We start from the raw sequence: 11,871 nt of genomic DNA on the forward strand, positions 1-11,871 counted from the left end.
AAAAAAAAAAGGACATATCTCCATATGTCCTTTTTTATTGTCCAAATCTTAAGGAAACTTGTGAGAACTTCTTAATACAGGATTTGAGAGTGGTGCTGGGATGCTAGCATCGGGTGGACATCAGATCTAGGCCATCCTCCTGAACTTGTTTGAGTTCTCACAAGAAGTCTTCATGCAGGGGTCTGAGAACTGTTCTGAACATGTGTTTTGGGATCTTGTAATTAACAGGTCATGCCTACTTCCCCAGCCAGCTTTGCTTTCTCTATGGGGACACAAATCCCCATAATTCTTCAGGATGGCTAAGGGAGTGGAGGTGTCTATCTTTTACTGGAAATAGTGTAGACCCCACCTACTGGGGATTATGTGCTCTCCAACTACCTTGGGGTCCAGTGGCTCAGTGAGTGGGTTGAAGAAAGAAAAACCTGTCAGAAAACATTGCCCACCTTTCCTTCTAAAATTGGATTCCATGTTATCTCAAGTGAAGAATTGAGTGAAACGAGCAAAATGTAGTGAGAAAGTTTATTTGAAAAAGTAAAAGTGAAGAGTGAGAGAGAAGTTGGCTTTGCAGAGCAAGCTTAGGCTGAGTAAAAGAAAAAAAAAAGCAAAATAAAAGTATGTCCTGGAGGATGAAGGGCAGGCTACTGTGAGGGAAGTCACAATAGCCTAGTTATTAAAGGTAGGAAAATAAGTATGCTTTGCAGTGTGAGAGTGGGCCACTGAGAAAGCTTGCGGTGACCATGAGATTAATGGCAGAGGTCTTTTGTGTTTCCCACTCCTTAGGGTGACATCAGATCTAGTCTGTCCTATCAAAACCCTGCTTGATCTTTCATCAGAGGAATTGGAGATAGCATTTTCTGATTGGTCCCAGGGCTCGTGAACTATTTTTTTCTGCATGTGTCCTGGATCTCTGTGACTGACAGGTCATGCTCACTTGCCCAGCTGGCTGGCCATGCCCTAATCATCTGCCTCACTTATCCTGATTCTAGGAAGTAGCATGGATAAGGACAAAAACCATTATGCTAAGTAAGGGTGGTGGAGGATGGAGATCAAAAGACCATGATACTGCAGCACCACTCTCTCCTATCTCTTCCTGCCAGTGGAGGGGGTCCACTCCTTGCAGACCTCATGTGTTCCTTGTGAGACCAACAACTGCTCACTGCCCTGGGATAGGTGTATCTTCCAGGCAGACCACTCAAAATATCCCCTTCATTTTCATCCAGTCTGGCCACTTAAAGTGCCCTCTTCATAGGCTATACAGCCACTGCCATGTACTTGGCACCTGGTACATAAATGTTTAGTGACTCTTGGCTAAATGAATACATGGATGAAAAGCCTAGATTAGAGCTGAGGAATGATCTCTTTAAAACATTTTGGGGTATATGTTTGTGATACATAATAATTACATTCTCTATTTATATATTCTCGATCACTTTTTTGATCCTCTCCCCTTTCACTCACCCTCTCTCCCTTTCTCCAGTTCATCTGCTTCATCTCTAAGAGTCTACCTCCCTCTTTCCTATCGTCTTTCCTTTATTTTGCTCTTTAAATTATGTGATATTTAACCTTCTGTGTCTTATTTATTTAACTTAACATTATAGTTTCAAGATCCATCTGTTTTTCTACAAATGAGTCATTTCTGGCTGAGTAATACTCTATTATGTATGCATATCACATTTTTTATCTCCATTTATCTATGGATGGGAAAAACTAGGCTGTTTCCATAATTTAGCTATTGTGAATTGTGCTGCTTTAAACATGGGTGGGCCTGAATCACTGTCATGTAATTATTTAATTTTGGGGGAAGATACCCAGGAGAGGTGCAGCTGGATCAAATGGAATTTCAATTTTTAGTTTTTTTGAGAAATCTCTATACTTATTGTGGTTGCATTTATTTACATTTGCACAAATAGCATATAAGGATTAACATTTCCCTGACATGTTTGCCTGCATATGTTTTTTGGGTCCTCGATAAAAGCCATTCTTACTGGAGTGCAGTGGAATCTCAGTGTTGTTTTGATTTGCATCCCCAATGGCCAAAGATGCTGAGCACTTTTTCATATACTAATTGGTTATTTGCGCTTCTTCTTTTGAGAGGGATCTATTTATTTCAGTTACACATTTTTTTGTTTGGGTTCTGTTTTGAGGGAATTTTTTGAGTTATTTATATATCTAGATATTTTTCCTCAGAGGAGTAGCTGGCAAATTTTGTTTTCTCGTTCAATAGACTGTCTCTTCACTATTGATTGTTTCCTTTGCTGTGTGAAATTTAAAAATTAGATGTAATCCAATTTATTGATGCTTGGTATTATTTTTGGTGCAATTTTAGATGTGTTTAGAAAGTTCTTATGTATGCTTATGTCTTCTAGAGTTTTACCAGGCCAGAATGTAGCTCAGTGGTACCATGCCTGCCTGGCAAGTGCAAGATCCTGAGTTTGATCCCCAGTACAAATAAGAGAGAGAGAGAGAGAGAGAGAGCGCTTTACTTATTTTGTCTTCCAGTAGATTTAGTATATCTGTGATAATATCCAGGTCGTAGATCCATTTTGATTAGATTTTATTACAATGTAAGATATATAGGTACAGATATATTCTTCTGCATGTGGATAATCAGTTTCCCCAGCACCATTTGTTAAAGAGGCTATCTTTAAAAGAAGGAGGCATCTCATAAGAGTTGGTAAATGTTAGAGTGTCTCATGTAAATTCATCTTTTTTTTTTTTTTGGTTTTTTGAGACAGGGCCTCACTATGTAGTTGAGACTGATCTGGAACTCACTATGTAGCCCAGGCTGGTTTCCAACTCACAGCGATCCTACTGCCTCAGCCTCCTGAGTGCTGGGATTACAGGCATGCTACACCACACCCAGCTGGTTGCTTGTTTTGAGACAGTGTCTCGCTATGTAGCCCAGGATGACCTGGAACTCACTATGTAGCCCAGGGAGCACTAGAACTCACGGCGATCCTCCTGCCTTAGCCTTGCAAGTGCTGGGATTGTAGTGTGCACCACCATGCCTGGCTGTGAGTTCATCTGTCCTCTCTGTCACTTACTTGTTTTTGTCCATAGATGAATGACATTGTACTAGTCACTTTTCTGAAATACCTGCATATGGAGAAAAGGCTTAATTTGACTCATGGTTTCACAAGTTTCAGCCCATGGTTGGCTGGCTCCAGTACAGAAAAAGCATGGTGGAGAAAAGCTACTCATTTCATGGCACACAGAAACAGAGAGAGAGAGAGTAAGGAAGAGTTGGAGAAAGAGCTTATATCCTGTCCCCAGTCCTTTTCAATCTTAGGCATATACTGGAGCCGTCAAATACTTGATAACTCTTGTCACCAGTCAGCCACTCTGGAAGAAACAATTGATGTCTGGAAAGAAATCAACCAGTGTTTATTTTCTCACAGTCTTAGGAGCCATTCTTCACTTCTAAAAGAAGTAAATGACATTGGTCTGAAGGTTGTGGGTTATTGTTAAACTGATTAAACTGAGAGAAGTAAAGGTACTTGTACTGGCCTAGCTGTACAACAGCTGCACATCACTTTGCATATCTCATTTTTAGGACCATCCTTATTTTATTTTATGTATGTATATATTTATTTATTGGTACCAGGAATAGAACTCAGGGCCTTGTGCACACAAGGCAGGTGGTGGCACCACCAAGATAAATCCCCTTATGCATTTTTTTTTTTTTTCCCCTTTTTTTTTTTTTTTTTTTTTTTTTTTTTTTTGGTACCGGGGATTGAACTCAGGGCCTTCCACTTGCAAGGCAGGCGGCCTAACCACTGAGCTAAATCCCTGGCTGTATTTATTTTTTAAAATAAATTTTATTTTATCCCATTCCCTCTTTCAAGTCCCTCTGCTCCCTCTTATTTTAAATATGCTTTTCTAATGTTCCCATGAGTACTTTTGAACTTGTGAGAACATTTATTTTGGTATTCTGCAAACACCATATTCAAATGCCTGTAAATTCTTGTTTCTTCTGTCTCTCTTGAAAATATGCTTATTTACTATGGGATGCATGTTATGATAATGATAAGCAAGCGGCTGAACTGGGAAGGGACTGTATTGACTGCTACAATCTGGAAGACCCATGTGAGTTTTTATTAGGGTTGGTTGCTGTGACTGAGTTTTAATGCCTTCTAAGGCTCTGTAAGGTGAGCTGTTTGCATTCCCATGTCACAGTGGGAACACACAAAGGCAAAGCTTACTGAGGGAAGAGGCAAAGGAGTTCTTCCTTTGAACGCTGGTGGTCCAAACTACCCATACCACACAACCTGCTTTTAGCCTCTCTAACTAGAAGTAGCCAGTGATAGTTTGCATGCAAGCCATAGTTTCCTTATTAGGCTATGGGTACCTTAAGGAATTTCAGTGTTGGGCTGTATTTGAAGCATTCCTGAAATTGGAACAGCTATGACACTGGTAGCTTTGTGACCTTGATCAAACTTCTCTGCCTTTCTGAACTTCAGTCATTTAATCTGTGAATTGAGTGTTAGCATCTCATAATATTGTGAAGATGAAAGTAGATTACTGACCATGGAAAGCCAGTGCTGTCCTAAGTCCTTTATCTATAAGAGCTCATTTAATTAGTTAATTGACTCTGTTGAGGAAAATACTATTATTATCATTCTATATATATATATATTTTTTTTTGTACCAGGGATCGAACTCAGAACCTTTTTCTTGTGAGACAGGCGGTGGAACCACTCAGCTAAATCCCAGCCTCATTCTATCCATTTTAAAAGTGAGGAAACCTCAGGCACAGAGTTCCTAAGTGGCAGAGCTTCACATAAACCCGGGCTGTTTGGCTTATAAGACTGTCCTTTTCATCACTCTGTTATTCTTCTCCTCACTGCTATTAAATGACTTGTGTGAAGTGTCTAGCACAGTACCCAACACATATTAACTTCACAATAAATATTAGTTTTTTTCCTCTGTAGGTACAAAATTACAGAGCAGGATGCCAAATATCCTATCATTTACCTACAACTTTGGGACCACATATGAGAAGTTGAAGCAAGTAATCAAGTAATGTTATAGACAATGTTCTGCTGCTTGATTTTCATTATCTCAGTATCTTAGTTTCTGGACTTTAAAACATGATTATAGATACTTGATAAAATGTATTTGTCTAGTAAATCAGTCTGACTATACATTTTTCAGTAAGTTGGTTGTGAAGTCTTGCTTATACTCCAGTCCAAGAAAGAGACTCCTGAGCCCTTCCCAAAGCAACCAGGGGCCTGAACCTGATATCTACGTTAGGGTTGTAATCAAATCACAAACAACATGGGGGACTGGCAAATGTCAAACAAAGCAGTACAGGGCTGGAGCCAACCCTTAGGGAAGTGTCATCTAGTTTCTGCTTTAGACCATAAAGCACTCTGCTAAAAATAATTGTTTAAGAATATTCTTAGCGTCACTGGCAGTGAACCCTGTTTATAGTCTGTTGTCTGAGTGGCCAGTTAGAGATCCAGGGAGGGGATGTAATGTGCAGCAGACTGGCTGGCCTTGCTCCCAGCAGCACAGCTCAGCCTTAATGGGACATTAATGCAGTGGAGGCAAGTGCAATTCTCTGTGAGACCCAGTGGAGAACAGCAAAGGAACCCTATAGGTGTCCAGCCTTTGCGGGAGGCGTGGCAGATAGGAAGGCCGGAACCTTGTTATGAAATAATGTGGGAGAAACTCCCAGCACAGAGCATAGCCCTCAGGGCAAACTGGAAGGAGGAGGGGATGGTAGGAGCATCAGAATCAGTCTCCGGGAGTAGGTAAGTCTTGATTTTGACTACACAGTCCCAGGACTGACTTTATGGCTTTATGACCTGTCATGATCACCAGGGTCTTGGGTACTTAGATTAATGCTTTTCTGTGATATCTTGAAATTCTTAATAATTTTTGAGCAAGGAGTCCCACAGATTATGTCTTGAAAATCCCAACAGGTTATTTCTAGCATCTATTATTTTCCCTTTCCAATAAACTTCTTCTGTTTTCCCGTATCAGATAAAAAAAAATAAATGCAAACTTCCTCCTTATTCTTTGGGTTTAACACTTGCTCTTAGCCAAAAGGCTGAGGAGATATTTTTGGGTTTTATAGTGTAAGGCAGCTACCACTCATGCCTCATCTTTATGCCTTCATGCATAAGTGATTCAGGGCCTGTTTTTTTTACAATATGTAAATTTATTTTTTTTAGAAAATGTAAATTTCCTTTATTTTTTTATCTTATGAGAAAATAAAACAAAATTTCAATAACAAAATAAGAGAATAACAATAGTTAATACCCTGTGTATTGTTATCCTCAAAGTAGTTACTCAGAGTATAAGACCTAAAAACCCAACATCATAACACAACATTTTCTGGCTAAAGGGGAACTGGGAAGGGGAGGGGAAAAGAAATAAGGGAAAATAAAAATATGTGGAAAAAAGGAAAAAAATGGAAACAAAGTCTCTGTAAATAGGGAAGGGTGAAGGGGGTAAAGGGAGGGCAGGGGTATGGGGGAAAAAAAAAGAACCAAGATGTATCATGTAAAGGTACAAGATCCCAATGATAAATGTAACTGTACTGTTTGCTTTGAATGTACCAATAAACAATGGGGGAAATAACACAAAATTTTCAATGATCTAGTAGTATACTAACTAGTAATATAAAATAAAACAAATACATAGCATATATATCAAAATATTTTTAGGGCTGGGGATTTGGCTCAGCAGTTCTACTGCCTGCCTTGTAAGAGCAAGGTCTCAAGTTCAATCCCCGGTACCTCCCCAATTTTTTTTGGAAACAATGAAGTATGGAAGTATTTGAAGTTCTAACTATTTATCTCTCTTCTGTTTTGCTCTTTGTTGATATATTTATATATGCCTCCAGATTGTGAAGAAAAGTGCTTTACATTCTCCTGGCTCTCACCATTTTCAGAGCCATACACCTGGTTCAGGTCTGCTTTCCCTTTAGTCTCTAGCTCTTTACTCTTTGTGTGCTCTGGGGATCTGGAGCATTAGCTAACCCTTGGTTTTGTTTCTCCTGGAAATGTAAAACCTCACCTTTCCTAGCATTTGAAGTTTTGGTCAGCAGTCATGGACTTTGGATTTATGTTAGAATCACCAGGAGAAATATGAAAAGTACCAGTGATTTGGTGCTTTTACAAAGTATTTTAAAGATGAGAAAATGTACAAAATTATGTATGTCCAGAAAAAAAGAGGTAAATTCAAACGAAAGGTAAAACGTAGAGAGTGAGGTAAGGAAATAGCACAGGCTTATGGAGGAGAGGGAAAATAAGAAAGGAGGAAAAAGAGAAAGGGGGCAGAGAGAAAGAAAAAGAAAGAAGGAAGGAAAGAAGGGAGGGAGGGAGGAAGGAAGGAAAGAGAAAGAGAAAGAAGCTGAGGGAGCACAGAAATAGTGATGGAGATGGGAGATGAAAGAGAAGAGACAAGAGAGGGAGAGAAGCCAAATCCTTCCAATGCCATCTACCCTTTTAGGCAGCCTTGGAATGGCCTCAGGCCAGAGGGAAATGCCTTGGCCAATGGATCTGTCTGAGCTCCCGCTGGGCTGATGCCTAGGAAACAGCCAGTTGTGCTGAGAGCTTCCCTCATTAATATGAGAAGCTCCAGCCAGCCTTAATGGCCCTGGAGCCATAGGCTGAAAGGGACTGGGAGCTAACATATTGGTTGGTTTGATGCCAGGCTGTGCTCAGAGATGGCCCTTCCCATCCTAACCTGGGTCTGAAACCGGGCCAAGGTCTGGAGGCTGCTGAGTGACATAGAAAGCATGGAGTAGTTAACTCGGAGTGGTCAAAACACAGTCTGTTTCCCCATACGCCCTGTCTATTTGCAGGTGAAAATTGCACCTCAGGGTAGGATGGTGTTTCTTTTTTTTGTACCACGGTTGCCTGCTTTGTTGGTACCTTTGAAGGTGGGAGTATGTTTTGTGGTATCTGGTCCAATTAAAGTTTGGGTTGCTAGAGAAGGGGAGAGCAGGCCTAGAACAAAAGCATTGTCATGGCACAGATGTCTCTATTTTCTATTGAAATGAATACTATGTTTTGTTTTCCTCTATGAGGAACCATAATTCAGTTAATGGATTTTAGTTCCCATTACATTTATTTTCAACCCAGCCTTTCAGTTCATAATTCAGTGCCAATTCTAATAACATTTATGTTTCTTATTAGATTGGAATAAACTTGAGGGCTATATTTGTAACCATCGTGCCGGTCACAATGTTTTGGGCAACAAATATCTTCTGAATGAATGTATTCGCCTCTTGCTTTTACAACTGGAACCCTCCCGTTCGACTTGCAAAATAAGAATTTAATACCTTAAAGATCCACCAGGTGGTGGTATAAGATTGCTTAATGTAGATGTTGTGCCCAGATCGCGATATCCCCAAAGACCACCGAGAAGTCAAGCCCGATGCAATCACATGAGGAGTTTATTGCAAGCTTGAGCCTGGACTCTCAGACCTCACCGACGCAGCAGATTCGTACCGAGAGCCCCGAGACTGATTTCAAACAGCCCTTTATACTAGCAGAGAAGCAGAACTAGGGGCTTTCTAAACAGGTCAATGCTTGATTGGTTAACATCTTGCAAGTGTGTGCTTTCTCATGCTTAATTGGCCCAGGCCAGATGTCTCTCCTTGTCCTAACGAGATTAACAAACAAGAACATCTGATGACAACTTACCAGAACAGTCATGGCTTTTTCCGAGAATTAGGTAATTAGCAAAATGGAGTCAATTTGGTCTCCACATAGATTGTACCACCGGAAAAGGAATTCCATACATGGGGCCAGTGTGAGCTAAAATCTGTGATTTTGGGTTTAAACGAAGAAGGAGAAGGGTCACAGAGGACAGAGAAGTCTTTGTGTAGTTTTTTTTTTTTTCATTTACAGCTGAGCCATAGTGTGAGAACTGTGGTGGCTTTATTTAGACATATAGGATTCCTTCATATATGATGCATTTTCTGGCTCCTCTGGTCAGGGGCTCTTCTATTTTTTCTTTACACTCAGTACAAGCTCCAAGAGCTTGATACATTCTGGTTGATGGGAGCCACATAAATTCTTCTCAGAATCAGGCTTCCTTCTCTATTCCTTCTTTTGGTTAATGGCATCTGCCTTCCTGGCATAGCAGTTAGAGCCTCAGAGCCACCCTGGCTGGTGCCCAGTCTTCCTCCAACCACAAGTCCCTGGTTGGCATCCAGTTTCATTCCCTGCAGTAACCTTTGAAAACATCCACTTCTCTAAAGTATTTGTTCACTAATATACAAAAATTTAGAGTAGGAGAGAGAAAGAATAAGTGGAAATTCACCACAGGAACCTGCAGGATGGGCAGAAGCTGGTGTCACCTGTTGTCTCTGATCTTGATGGAGTCGGTGTCCTGTGGAAGCTGGGGCTCTTCATTACAAAGTAAAGTGCACATCTGGCCTGTGAGTCAGAGATGCTCGAGGAAGACTCAGGAGATGCAGAGCAGCTGCAGCCCCCTCGCTCCCTCCTGCCAGTGAGGATGTGACGTGTGTGAGTGGCAGAGTGGCTGCTGTGCATCTGGAGCAAGAATCTCTCTTGTGAAATTAGAAACACACTGAAACTGCTAAGCAAGTTGACATATTGCAAGGTTACCGGATCAAATTTTATTTTGAGGAATTTCAAACTGCACGGCCACTATTGGAGAACAGTATGACAGCTCTTCAAAACATTAAAAATAGAATTACGATGTGAGCCAACAATTCCACTTCTGGATATATACCGTGAAGAATCAAAGCAGAATCTTTAAGATATATTTGTGCATCCATGCTTATTTCAGTCTTATTCACAAGAGTCCAAGGGTAGAAGCAATCCAAGTGTCTAGCAAGAGATGAGTGAGTAGGGCCCTGGATTTAACTCAGTGGTTCCAGCGCCTGCTTCACAAGCTCAGGGACCAGAGTTCGATCCCTGATACACAAAAAAAAGGACGAGTGAGTTAAAAATGTATCTATACAGACAATGAGATGCTATTTAACTTTGTAAAAGGAAGGGAATTTGATAAATGATACAACCTGGATAAGTCTTGATGGCATTGTGCTAAATGAAATAAGTCAAAAGACAAAGACTGTATACTTCTGCTTATATGAGATACCTATCTATTTCCGGAGGGACAGCTTCAGAGGCAGAAGGTACAATAGTGATTGATGAGGGATGGGAGAAGTAGAAATGAGGACTAATAAATATTCTTCTTTCTCTGTTTCTATCTCTCCATCCCTCCTTCCTCTTCTCTTTCTTTTCCCCCTTCCCTTTCTTCCTTCCCTCCTGTCCCTCTTTTCTTTTGTTTTCTTCTCATTGAGTTTATTGGTACATTTTAGGTATACAGTACAGTTATGTTCATTATTGGGATCTTGTACCTTTACATGACAGGTCTTGGTTCTCATTTTCAACCCTTGTCCTTGCCCTCCCTTCACCCCCTCTTCCCCTCCCCATTTACAAACACTTTATTTCCATTTTTCATTTTCTCATATTTTTTTCTTTTCCCTTATTACCTTTCCCCTACCCTTCCCACTTTTCATACACCTTTAGCCCTTTTCTTCCTATTTCACATTGTCAATTATATCATTAGGATCTTATGTACCATTATAGTTTTTCACGTCAGAGAAACTATTCGGTATTTACACATGTGTGACTTATTTATTTCACTTAGGAGTATATCCTCAATATGTATCCATTTTCCTATGAATGAATCTAATTTCTCATTCTTTATGGCTCAGTAGTACTGCATTTTGTAGAAAAACCACATCTTCTTTATCCAGTCTCCAACTGATGGGCAAATGGGCTGTTTCCAAGTTTTAGCTATTACAAACTGTGCCATTATAAATATAGGTGCACATATATCACTGTGATATGATTCTTTTAATTCTTTTGGAAAGATACCCAGCAGAGGGATGGCTGGGTCTGTCCCTCTTTTCTTCTGCAAACATTTACATATAAGGCACAGCGCTAGTTTTTATGCCTAAACATAGTTCTTGAAGGAAAACTACTTTTAAAGTGATTTCTTCTGTTCATCCTCAGGGATTTCCTCTTCAGTCATCTTCATTTCTCACCTTAACACTCTTCTTTTGCAATCCCTTCTTTGAGGGAGGGTCACCTCTAGCTGACTATGCCTCGATCTCCATCTGCATTCCAGATTCTGACCTCTGAACTCCTGTCCCTGAAGCTCCTGGGCATCTACACTTGGATATTCTGTGGCATGTCAAAGTCAAGTGTCCCACCAAAGCTTAGCAACCTTCCATCCTTCACCTGTGCTTGCCCACCTTCTCTTCTATTTCTTGTTCTGAAAATATAGACCTGATTGTGTTTTTCCATAACTCACCACTCTAGTGATGTCTCTCTATAGGATTTTGTTTCATACCTCTTACTCCCTTCGGACTCCCACCAATGCTGGGCATCATCCATATAGAACTCCTTGAAGTTCTTCACACTCAGGCTTTCATATCTCTGAACCCCATGCAGGCTGTTACATCTGGCAGAAAGGAGAGACAATGTGCTTTCTTTCTCATGAAAGGCTTACCAGCTATTGAGGCCATACTCAAGTGAAATAAATGTGACACATGTATAAATACTGAATAGTTTCTCTGGTGTGAAAAACTAAAAGTGTAAATAAGGTTCAAATTGTATAATTGATAGTGTGAAATAGGAAGAAAAGGGCTAAAGGGGTAATGGAAGTGACAAGGGTAGGGGAAAGGAGGGATGACAAAAGAAAAAATATGAGAAAAGGAAAAAATGGAAACAGTCTGTAAATAGGGAAGGGTGGAGAGGGTGAAGGGAGGGCAGGGATATGGGGAAAAAAATAAGAACCAAGATCTGTCATGTAAAGGTACATGATCTCAATGATGAATGTAACTGTACTGTATGGTGAGCCATCATGGTGAGC

This window comes from Fukomys damarensis, unplaced genomic scaffold (genome assembly GCF_012274545.1).
Source record: "Fukomys damarensis isolate Sample0158 unplaced genomic scaffold, DMR_v1.0_HiC HiC_scaffold_16, whole genome shotgun sequence".
In the NCBI taxonomy this organism is placed as follows: Eukaryota; Metazoa; Chordata; class Mammalia; order Rodentia; family Bathyergidae; genus Fukomys; species Fukomys damarensis.